We start from the raw sequence: 10,768 nt of genomic DNA, 5'->3' as shown, positions 1-10,768 counted from the left end.
TTTTTTTTTTTTTTTTCATTGTAGAGATGAGATCTCGCTGCCCAGGTGGGTCTCGAACCCACGGGCTCAGGCAATCCACTCACCTCAGCCTCCCAAAGGCACGGGATTACAGGCTGAGCCACCGAGCCCGGCTGGAAATAATTTTTTAAAACCATTCAAGAGCTACAGTAATGTATTACAGACACTAGTTATATCTAATCTGACATTATTGTCAATAAAATTCATGATATAAATCTTGATTTTGATGAAATGTAGACAAGGAAGTAAATGTTATCAAATAAGTACAAAATAATTGAATAATTATGTATGCCTTTATTTTATTACCCAAATGTCACTGGACCATCAACAGAACAGTCAGACATGCACAGTAATAATTAAGTTCATCATCTTCGATTTTTGCCATATTTCTATCACATAAAGACCACAATTCCTTACAAATTTTTCAATTTTATCATTTTGTAGGTATGTTTGTCAAAGTAGGTAGGTAGAATACATTTTATCTTGTTGGGAGCCAACATCTATAGCTACATGGCTGAGGCCTGTAAAGGCCCATCTGGAAGATCGCCTCTGACATAGGATATCAGTTATACCTATGATATTGGCGTGTGATTGGTGACCAGTGTGCATACATGGCAGTAAAACTTATAAGTGAATCTCAGTACACTTGATGGAAGGTGCATGGCGGAATTGTTTCTGTCTTTCTAAGTTTAGCTTCTTTCTAGATATTTTTTTACTTCTATTTCCTGGTAGACTGGGTAGTCCTTGTTCCCGAAAGCTGTTTCCCCTAGGGCTAAGATTAGAAACTAAATTACCATGATAGTTCTGTCCCCTGCCCCTAGCCAGGTAGAAAGTTTTCTTTTGTTTCGTTAATTACCGAAACTCTGTCTGCTTCAGCCCATGGCCGCCATCTTGGAAGCCCTGCAGTTCCTTGTTCAAGAGTGTGACAGCTACTATTTGATTTTTAGAGTAGACTTGTTGGGATAAAATATATGCATATACACTCATAGCTGCGTAAATCTATGCTTGCTGTTTTGTTTCCTTTTGCTACATTATTCAAGTGTAATAGTTACTATATGATTTATAAAAGAATTAACGATAAGGTATTAGCTTAATAGGATATAGCATAGTATTAAAGTCCAATAACTAGATCATATGAAAATTAAAGTTTAGACATATGAAACATGAATTATAGTAAAGTTTTGTAGTTTAAGAATAAGTTTTAACTGAGTTATAAGGCGTTATGTTAAATTGTAATAGGTTAATAGTATACTGAAGACATTTACTAAATAAGTGTAAGTTGATAATATTAATTGTTAAAAATATTGGGAATCAGTGAACTTGGATTGAACCTAGAGTTAACTCAGGAAAGTTTTTTGTATTAATCAGGGTATAGAGCAAAGAGTATAATATGAATGATTCGTTGAACATTATGGAAAACACTTTGAACGATTTGTATTGAAATTGTGCACCTGTGACCTTGATGTAAGCACGGCAGGCATCATGGAATTTGAATTGTTTGCTTGGAAATTGCAGATCTCGTGGTGGTCTTGTGATGCATAGTTTGTAAAGCACGAAACTTGTACGCCCCCAGTGAGTGATTATCACATTGCTGGAGGGTATAGAAAATGGTATATAAGTTGGAAAAGGTTTGAATAAAATCGGCTTCGGTCTTGGCCAGGCTGAACCCAGAAGAGCTGCCTCCGAGTAGTTTTCTTCTCTCCGTCTCTGATTCACCGGTGCGGTCCTAACCCTCCCTCTGGTCAGTGCAGGTCACCGACATTATCTAACAGTATATTCACTTGATTTATAACTTTTAAATATTTTATCAGATATGCAGTTTCAATTTTTACTCTTGACCTTGGTCTTGCACATGTCAGGAGCAGGCCTGCTTAGTCCTCAAGAGCAGCTTTCCATGGAACTTTGGTTTGGGAAAAGCTGATATGTAGGCATTGGAGATCAACGTATTGTTTCTGACTCTTTTTCTATTTCACATTGACTTACTTCCAACATCTCTTACTATTATTTTTCTTTCCACCAAACCTGATTTCCTCCACAGTAATTAACAGGCTGATTCACTGACTTTTCTGTAATATCATCCATTGTTAGCTTAAAATTCTTCTGGTCCTATAATGAGTTCCTGGGCAAACAATGCTCTTAATTCAGTGCTCTGCAACATTAGCCAAGATCTTATGGTTGTGAAATCTTTAGGTCCCAGATGGCTAGTGTGTGCTGTATATGCCACCATTTTGTCTTTGGTACTCATGGCAGACATTGCCAACTGATCACAGAATTGTTCCCACTGATCCTGGATGCAGTTTTGGAATGCATTCTTCTATACAGTATTCCAGAGAGCCATTACTAATAGTTTGGAGTTGGCACAGCTTTTGAAACCTATTTGCCATTCTTGGCCTAACGGGTCAGGTCTTGTGATAGGTGCTGGGCACACGTGAATGAATAAAATAGCGTCTCCTCTTGAGAAGTTCAATTTTTATTGATAAGGGCCTTTTGAGACCTTGACAAGACTCTCTATATCTTCTAAAAATTATCTCCCTTTCTTGAAGTCACTTTGAAAGCCAGAAGTTCCCTTCATCTTTTAGAAGTTTATTCAAGGAAAGGAACATTCGACATTAAAGCACTTAAATGGCATTGATTTCAGAATTTGTAAGCTATGGTCCAAAACCTCTACATATATTTTTACTTTGAAATAAACTTTATTCACATATAACAATTATAAAGAAGTGAAGAAGATCTTGTGTATAGCTCGATTAATTAAAGTGAAAATATCTGTGTAAACTCTTCCCAGGTAGAGAAATAGAACATTATCAGTAATCAAAAGTACCCTGTGCCCATTCCCAATTATCTCCATCTTCCTTCCTAAAAGTAACCACCATCCTGACATCAAATGCCATAGATAAATTGTGAACATTTTGTAAATGGAATCGCACAGGATTTATTATTTCACATGCCTGACTTCTTTTGTTCAACAAATGCATGTTACTGCATTTGACTGTAGTTTGCCCATCTTCATTCCCATAAAATACTTATTGAGATGAATGCATAGATCACTGCTTTTCATCCCTTCTTTTCTAATATAAGTATTTAAGGCTCTCTAAACTGCTTTAGTGTCATTCCACAAGTTTAGATACATTCTGCTCCCAATATTATTCAATTCAAAATACATTTTAATTTCCACTATGAGTGATTCCTTGACTCATAGGTTATTTAAAATTAGACAATAAAAATATTGCTTACTTTTCCAAATATTTGGAATTTCCTAGTTTTCTTTTTGTTGTTGATTTATTGTTTAAATCCACTGTGGTCAGAGAACATATCATGCCTAATTTTAATCCTTTGGAAGCTGTTGGGACTTACTGTGTGGCCCAGAATGTGGTCAGTTTTGGTGAGTGTTCCAAGTATATATGACAATAATGTGTATTCTATAGATGTTTAGTACTGTGTTCTAAATAAAGCAATAAAGGTATGTGTATCACTTTTGTTATCTGAGTCATCTATATTCTTACTGACTTTTTGTTCACTTTTTCCATCAATTCCTAAGAGAAATGTATTGAAGTCTCCCACCATATTTGTAAATTTTTATATTCTCCTTGTAGTTCTGTCAATTTTTAGTTCTGTATATTTTGAGCTTATGTCATTAGTATATACAAATTAAGTACTTTATATATATATATATTTTTTTTTTTTGGTGAATTGACCATTTATTTTTATGTAATGTTTCTTTATAGCAGTATTTCTCAACTGTGCACTACTGTATTGACATTTTGGGCAGGATAATTCTTTGTTGGGTGGGGGGTGCTGTGCTGTGAACCATAGGATGTTTAGCAGTGTCCCTGTCCTCTACCCACTAGATCAGGGGTCCCCAACCCTCGGGCCATGAACCAGTACTGGTCCGTGACCTGTTAGGAACTGGTCACACAACAGAAGGTGAGTGGTAGGTCAGTCAGCGAAGTTTCATCTGTATTTACAGCTGCTCCCCATCACTTGCTTTACTGGCTGAACTCCACCTTCTGTCAAATCAGTGGCAGCATCCGAATCTCATAAGAGTGCAAACCCTATTGTGAACTGTGCATGCAAGGGAGCTAGGTTGCAAGCTCCTTATGAGAATCTAATGCCCAATGTTCTGAGATGGAGCTGAGGCAGTAATGCTAGCACTGGGGAGCAGGTGCAAACACAGATTAACATTAGCAGTGAGGTTTGCCTGCACAGAGACCATAATAAACCAACTGCTTGCAGATTCATGTGAAAACCTTATCAGTGAGTGGCAAGTGAGTTGATGTACTTCAATTGTACGGTCGCATCTGGTGGCAGGCTATAAGGCAGAATCCAACATTTATTTTAGTCTGCGTGTGGTCCATTCATTATTTTGTTTACCACTTTCATCTGTGCCTCTTTTTTTTATGGTGAGTTGAATAATTATTTCATTATATATTACAAGGTAATAACAGTAGAGAAAAAGTACACAATAAATGTAATGTGCTTGAAACATCCTGAAACCATCCCCCCGGAGCCTGGTCCATGGAAAACTTGTCTTCCATGAAGCTGGTCCTTGATGCCAAAAAGGTTAGGGACCGCTGTACTAGATGGTAGTAACAGACTCACCCCCAGTCAAAACAATAAAAAATATCTCTAGACATCACCAAATGTCCACTGGAGGGCAAAATTGCTCCTGGTCAAGAACCCCAGATTTAGAGTAATGCTTTGTACTTTATAAACTAATTTGTTACTGTTATTTACAAATATGTTTTTTCTTTTTCTATCGTTTTGAAGTCAATCTTTCAATATCTTTACTCAAGATATGTCTCTTGTAAGCAGTATAAAGATGTCTTTTTAATTGGTCTGGCAATCTTTTAATTGTAATTGGACTATATGTTCCTTTTAACTTTAACGTGGTTGCTGATATTTGGGTTTAACTCTGCCATGTGACTATTTATTTCATATTTAATTCATTATTCTATGTTCTTTATTTCTCTTTACTGCCATTTTGGATTATGTATTATTTTCTTGTTTTGCTATCCTCCCATTAGTTGAGAATTCTTTTATTATTCTTCTACTGGTTATCCTAGAGATCACAACATCTATCTTTACCTTATTAAAATAGAAGTACTTCTGCTGTTTTCTATATTATCCTGAGATCTGAGACCTTTTTATTCTATTTATTTCAATCTCATTTTTTGTGAATTTTTTATTCTCCATATATATAACCAAAGTAAGTAATCATTACTTAATTTTATTCAGCCAATTTTTATTCAGATTTACTCAAATATTTATTTTTCTGTCATTCTTCATTTCTTCCTGAATCTCACTGTTTACATCTGGGATTATTTTCTTTCTGCCTGACTAGCTCCCTTTAGTATCTCATTTAGTGCAAATCTGCCGCTAATGAGTTCTCTGGGTTTATATTTGCCTAAAAATTGTCTTTTTTATTTGAATTACAGTTTGTTTGATTTAGAATTTTATGCTGCTAGATATTTTCTTTCTGTTGATAAGTCAGTTCTCTTTTTGCTGCACCTTTGAAGATAATGTTTTTGCCTTTCTCTTCTTTTTATATATTCTACTTGTATATGGATTTCAACAATTTTACTCTTATGTTCTTGGGAGTGTTTATTTTTGGTATTTATCATGACTGATGTTCAAAATGCTTTTAAATCCATAGTTTGATATCTATTTCAGTTAATTTGGGCTGCTATAACAAAAATATTATAGACTGAGTAGCTTACACAACAGATATTTATTTCTTACAGTTCTGGGGGCTGGAAAGTCCAATCAATGCACCAATATATCTGGCATCTGGTGAGGGCACATTTCTTGATTTACAGATGGCCGTCTTCTCACTGTATCCACATATGGTGGAGATAGAGAAAGGAAGCAAGCTCTTTTGTATCTCTTCTAATAAGGGCACTAATCCCATCATGAGGAATCTACCTTTCTGACCTAATTACTTCCCAAAGGCCCATCTCCAAATACCATCACATTGAGGATTTCAACATATGAATTGGGAGGAGGGGACACAACATTCAACATGTAGCAATAGCTTTCATCAATTTTGTAAAATTTGTAACCATCATTGCTTCATATACTACTTTTTCCCCATTCTCTCCCTTTTATCATCATTTGGGACTTCATATTAGACTTTTCATCATCTCTCATAGATAGAAAAATGAATACCTTACAAATACTTCCTAATAGAAAGCTGGTGTGAGTATACTATGATCTTTTCTGGGTTTTTCTTCCTTTTTTTCTCTCTGGGCTTTGGTCTGAATCACTTTCCTTTTGATCTCTCTTCCAGGTCACTAGCTCTCTTCAGGTGTAATTTTTTTTTTTCTTTTTTTGAGTTGGAGTCTCACTCTCACCCAGACTAGAGTGCAGTGGCCTCTCCTGGCCACCACAGCCTCGACCTGCTGGGCTCTGGCGATCCTTCCGCCTCAGATTTCCAAGTAGCTGGAACTACAGGCACATGCTATCACACCCATCTAATTTTTTGATTTGTTGTAGAGATGAGGTCTCACCAAGTTGCCCAGGCGGGTCTCGAATCCGCGGGCTCAGGCAATTCACTCACCTCAGCCTCCCAAGGCACGGGATTACAGGCTGAGCCAACGAGCCCAGCTTCAGGTATATCTAATCTAATATAACCTGCTCCAGTTATTTGTTTCTACATAATAACCCCGCCCCAAATTTTGTGGCTTAAAACAATTGCCACTATTTACTTGTTCATGATTCTGTGATTTGGGTAAGGCTCAGTGGAGATAGCTTGCCTCTGTGCCATATGTGTTGGCTAGGGTAGCTTAACTGGGGTTGGAGGATCCAAGATGGCTTCACTCACATGTCTGTACCACTCCCTCTCTATTTATAATTCTTTACATGGTAGGTCAAAACTTCAAGAGGGTAAAAATGAAAGCTGCTAGGCCTCTTCATGTACAGGCCTATAACTATCCAAAGCATCATTTCTTCCATATCCTTTTTTCTACATAGTAGCCTTTCAGATGGTTAGATACCCTATCTTCCTAGGAATCCTACAATACTACTCCATCTGGCATGGTTTTCATTTCTTTGTCATTCTCCTTGTTCTCCGTAGGTCCTAGATCTAGAACAATGATAGTGCACAACAAATATTTATTCAATAAATGAAGGAATAAGTGTTAACTGTTGATCTGATGCTCCCTTCAGCAGCATACACACTATTGAAACAATACTAGCAAAAATAATAGACAAATTTGCAAATTCTTCAGGTCTTTAACATCTTCTGCATCTAGAACCCCTTCTCCCCAAATAGCTAGTAACTCAGTAAAAGTATTCAGCTTGTTCTACACTCTAGGGTAGGGCAGTAAAGGGGTGAGAATGAAAACAATCTCAATGGAAACAGCCCTTGGGCTCAGTCTTGGGAGAATTCCTAGGACCTGAAGCAATCCTCTCTTCCTTTCCCAGACAAGATATCAGGTGGTTCAAGCAGTGTCTTCCAAGATCATTAACATGTTTCTGAGGTTGTTACTGAGATGTGATCTGCTTCTCTATTTGGTGGCCTGAGTACAGTTGCTGCTGTAACCCATCTCCATTCTGGCAATGCTGGCTGACCCCAAACTTTGACCTCACCCATTATGGCCCATGTTGACTTTATGTTGTCTCTTGCCAACCTAGAACTGCCCCTGCTGCTCACCAAGGTGGGAGCAGTACTCAACAATATACCATAAGAAGTATATTATAGTTCTTTTATTTGATTCTCAAGAGGGTATCACTATCTTATAGCCCTTTCTCTTTCAAGGACTGTAAACCAGTTCCTCCAAGACTGGGTTGGAAAACATTTGAGAGATACCTCTAATGGCATAAGTAGTGGAGATGGCCTCTGATGCAAGTTCAAGACAGATCTCTTTTGACATGCTGATCGTGTGTGTGTGTGTGTGTGTGTGATTCACACCAACTTTTCCTGACTCCCTTTCCACAATTTTTTGCACCATACCATGTGAACAACAATGATAACAATATCAACTAACATATAATGAGTATTTACTATGTGCCAGGCACTCATTGTTCTAAGTGCTTAATATTTATCATCTCATACATAACTTTGGATGCAGGAATAGATTTTAGGCAATTGAAGCATCAGGGAATGGGTGATTTTGGGATAAGATTTGAGGGAACTGTTAAGAGTTTTATTAGGAAGCTGAGTCAAGGTATGAAAGGAGAAGGTGAAAACAAGATTGGTTCAACAAAACATGCAGATGTGTATAAAGGAGAAGAGGGTGGCAAAAATAGATCAAGGAGCCAAGGGCAGACAAGTATTAGCCCACAGGGATTTGAGGATACTGAAATCAAAAGTGATCAAAGAAAGATGATATTATTACCATTTGTGAATAGATGTCCTCCCAAGTTTCAGAAGTAAAATTAATGTGTTCTATTTTGATATAGCAAATAGACCAGCTCCTGGAGCCACAGTGACTAAAATAAAACACAGTTAAACTCTTTTAATGGACCTAGTGATATCTCTAAAGGGTTACATATTATCTGTTAAATATTTGAATACAGCATTGTTCTGGAATAGCCACAGCACAGTCTTTGCATAAAGTGGAGGAACCAGTCTGAAAGCCCTGTCTGCCGTGAAAGTCACAGTACAATGGTTCATCCTAGTGGCAATGTGTTGACAAGGTGGTCTGTGTCCAATCTGGCTGCAGAGACAGATGGGCTCTTAGCCAGACACAGTAGGAGATTCCTGGTGACCAGCCAGAAGGAGCCCATGTGGGTGTATTATTAAGTATGACTTAGTTAGAGCATGAGAGTCAGTTAAATGACTTGTGCTGAATAATCAGACTAGGCTCAACTGAAAATCTGAAACCACAGCCTAGACTGGAAGAAATTTCCACTTTCTCAAAATAACCAAACTCCATCAATCTGTCTTGACCACTTTCTTTAAGCTGTATACTCAGCTGCCCACTAAACATCTCTCAGGATGCCCCCATGGAAATCTCAGCACATCCAAAACCAGTCATGATCTTATCTCCCAAACTTGCCTGTTCTTCACAATTTCCACACCTTGGTGAGTGTCATAAGTCAGAAACCAGGGAATCATTTTTGACTTCTTCTTCCTACCCACCTGCTCCCCAGTGAGTCAGCAAGCCCTATCTCAGCCCTAGTCTTCTCTCTCCTGCTAAGAGCCTATCAAGTGAGGCCCTGCCTCCAGCCTCTCACCCTCAAATCTACCTCCACACTGGTCACCAGAGTAATCTGTCTAAACTCGACCTACAATCATGTACCTCCCCTGCTTAATGTCTTCCCATGGCTGGCTTCCAATTGACTACCTTTCCTCTTTGGTTTCTCTCCTTTCCCCATTATCCACTCTGTGCCCATAGGGAGCTTGGACTGTAAGGGCAAGCAGCCAATAGCCAGGGCTTTGGCAGCTAATCAGAGGGATTTGAGTTTGACATAAGAGGATACAGAAATCATCCTACGGGTTCATAAGCAGTGTGTGACATGATGACAGCTGCACACGACAGATTTTAGAAGTGTGAGACTTTGGTGGATTATTACAACTGATGCAAAAGGACTTAGACTAGTCTTCTACGGTGAGAAAGGAAGAAAAGTGAACCTGTAGGACAGGTAAGGGTAAATACCAAAAAAAAAAAAAGGAAAATCATGAGATGCAACTCGTAAAATACTGCCAAAACACTATTAGCAAAGTAAACAATTCACAGGACATCTAAAGACTTTACAGTCCCATTATTGGAAGCCCAAACCCAAGAAACAAGAGCAAGGGTTAAACACACACACCATTCTAAAGGGCAAGTGAGGAAGGCAGATGCTGGAGAAAACTATAGCTTATATATAAGGGAGAGAGGGCAGGGAAACATAGAAGAGTGTACAGACACAGATAAGAACGGTCCTTGTGACTACGTGTGAAGGCCAAAGAAAGTCAGCTTGCACTCCACCAAAGAAGATGGGCTTCAGGATGATGAAAGCAGTATTCCTCCACTGGGCAGACCCAAAATGACTCCTTAAATTATTTTATTTACTCCTCACAAAGGAGAGTGTTAAGAAGATTCTCACTCTCAAAATGTCTTTGAAGGCAGCCAGCTAAGGAGTTCAGAGTAAATTAGTGGTAGGTGCACATGTTGTTCTAGAACTAACGAAATGTTTACATACATAATCAACAGAATTGGATGCCAATTTCAGAAGGTTGCCAGGCTTGGAAACAAGTGACCTGCCAGAGCAAGTCCTTTTCACAAAAACTGCAGGCCTATGAAACCTACACGGAGAGCAGCGTAACTGCTTATGGACTTAGGACGCATGTGGATCCATATTCGAATCCCGACTGAGCCACCCAGCAAATGACAACCCCTGCCGTGACTCCAGTTAAATAGCTTGCCCTAGGTGGGTCACATGGCATTATTGAAGGCCGACTTGTGGCAAGCACCCAACAAGGTCGCTGACTCCAGAGCGGTGCTCTTTCCAGCGGCCTGGTGACCACGGCAGCGGGTCCCCTCCCACCGCCGTCCCCCAGGCCTGGAGTGCCTTTGTCCCCCACTCACCAGAGAGCGCCCGCGTAGGGTAGCCGGGCGGGGGTCGAGGCAGCGGGAGGTGGACGTGGGACTTGGGGGCCCGCGTGGGAGCACCCCCAGTGTGGCGCCGACAGGCGGGGAAGGGGGCGGCCAGGTGGTGATTGGCTGCGCTGCGACAGGCAGCTCCGGGCCAAGAACAAAAGAGAGCGGGCGGCGGGCGTCCCCCGGAGTAGGCGCTCCCGCCCGGCCCGGGCTTCGGTGCTGGG

General features: G+C 39.5%; 1 long non-coding RNA gene across 1 annotated transcript in view; it reads right to left on the bottom strand.

Annotated features, from left to right (window-relative positions):
* LOC110595984 overlaps positions 1 to 10,610 on the bottom strand; it is a 23,685-nt gene extending 13,075 nt beyond the window's left edge. Inside the window, exon 1 of the long non-coding RNA XR_002482197.1 lies at positions 10,533 to 10,610. This is a non-coding gene — a long non-coding RNA (uncharacterized LOC110595984). The remainder of the gene's footprint in view (positions 1 to 10,532) is intronic.
* Positions 10,611 to 10,768: the final 158 nt, after the last annotated feature.

The sequence above is a fragment of the Carlito syrichta genome, unplaced genomic scaffold (assembly GCF_000164805.1).
Source record: "Carlito syrichta isolate Samal-C Ts95f unplaced genomic scaffold, Tarsius_syrichta-2.0.1 Scaffold305654, whole genome shotgun sequence".
Classification (NCBI taxonomy): Eukaryota; Metazoa; Chordata; class Mammalia; order Primates; family Tarsiidae; genus Carlito; species Carlito syrichta.
The sequence above is the reverse complement of the archived record's forward strand: the minus strand, read 5'-3'. Positions and strand labels throughout refer to the sequence as shown.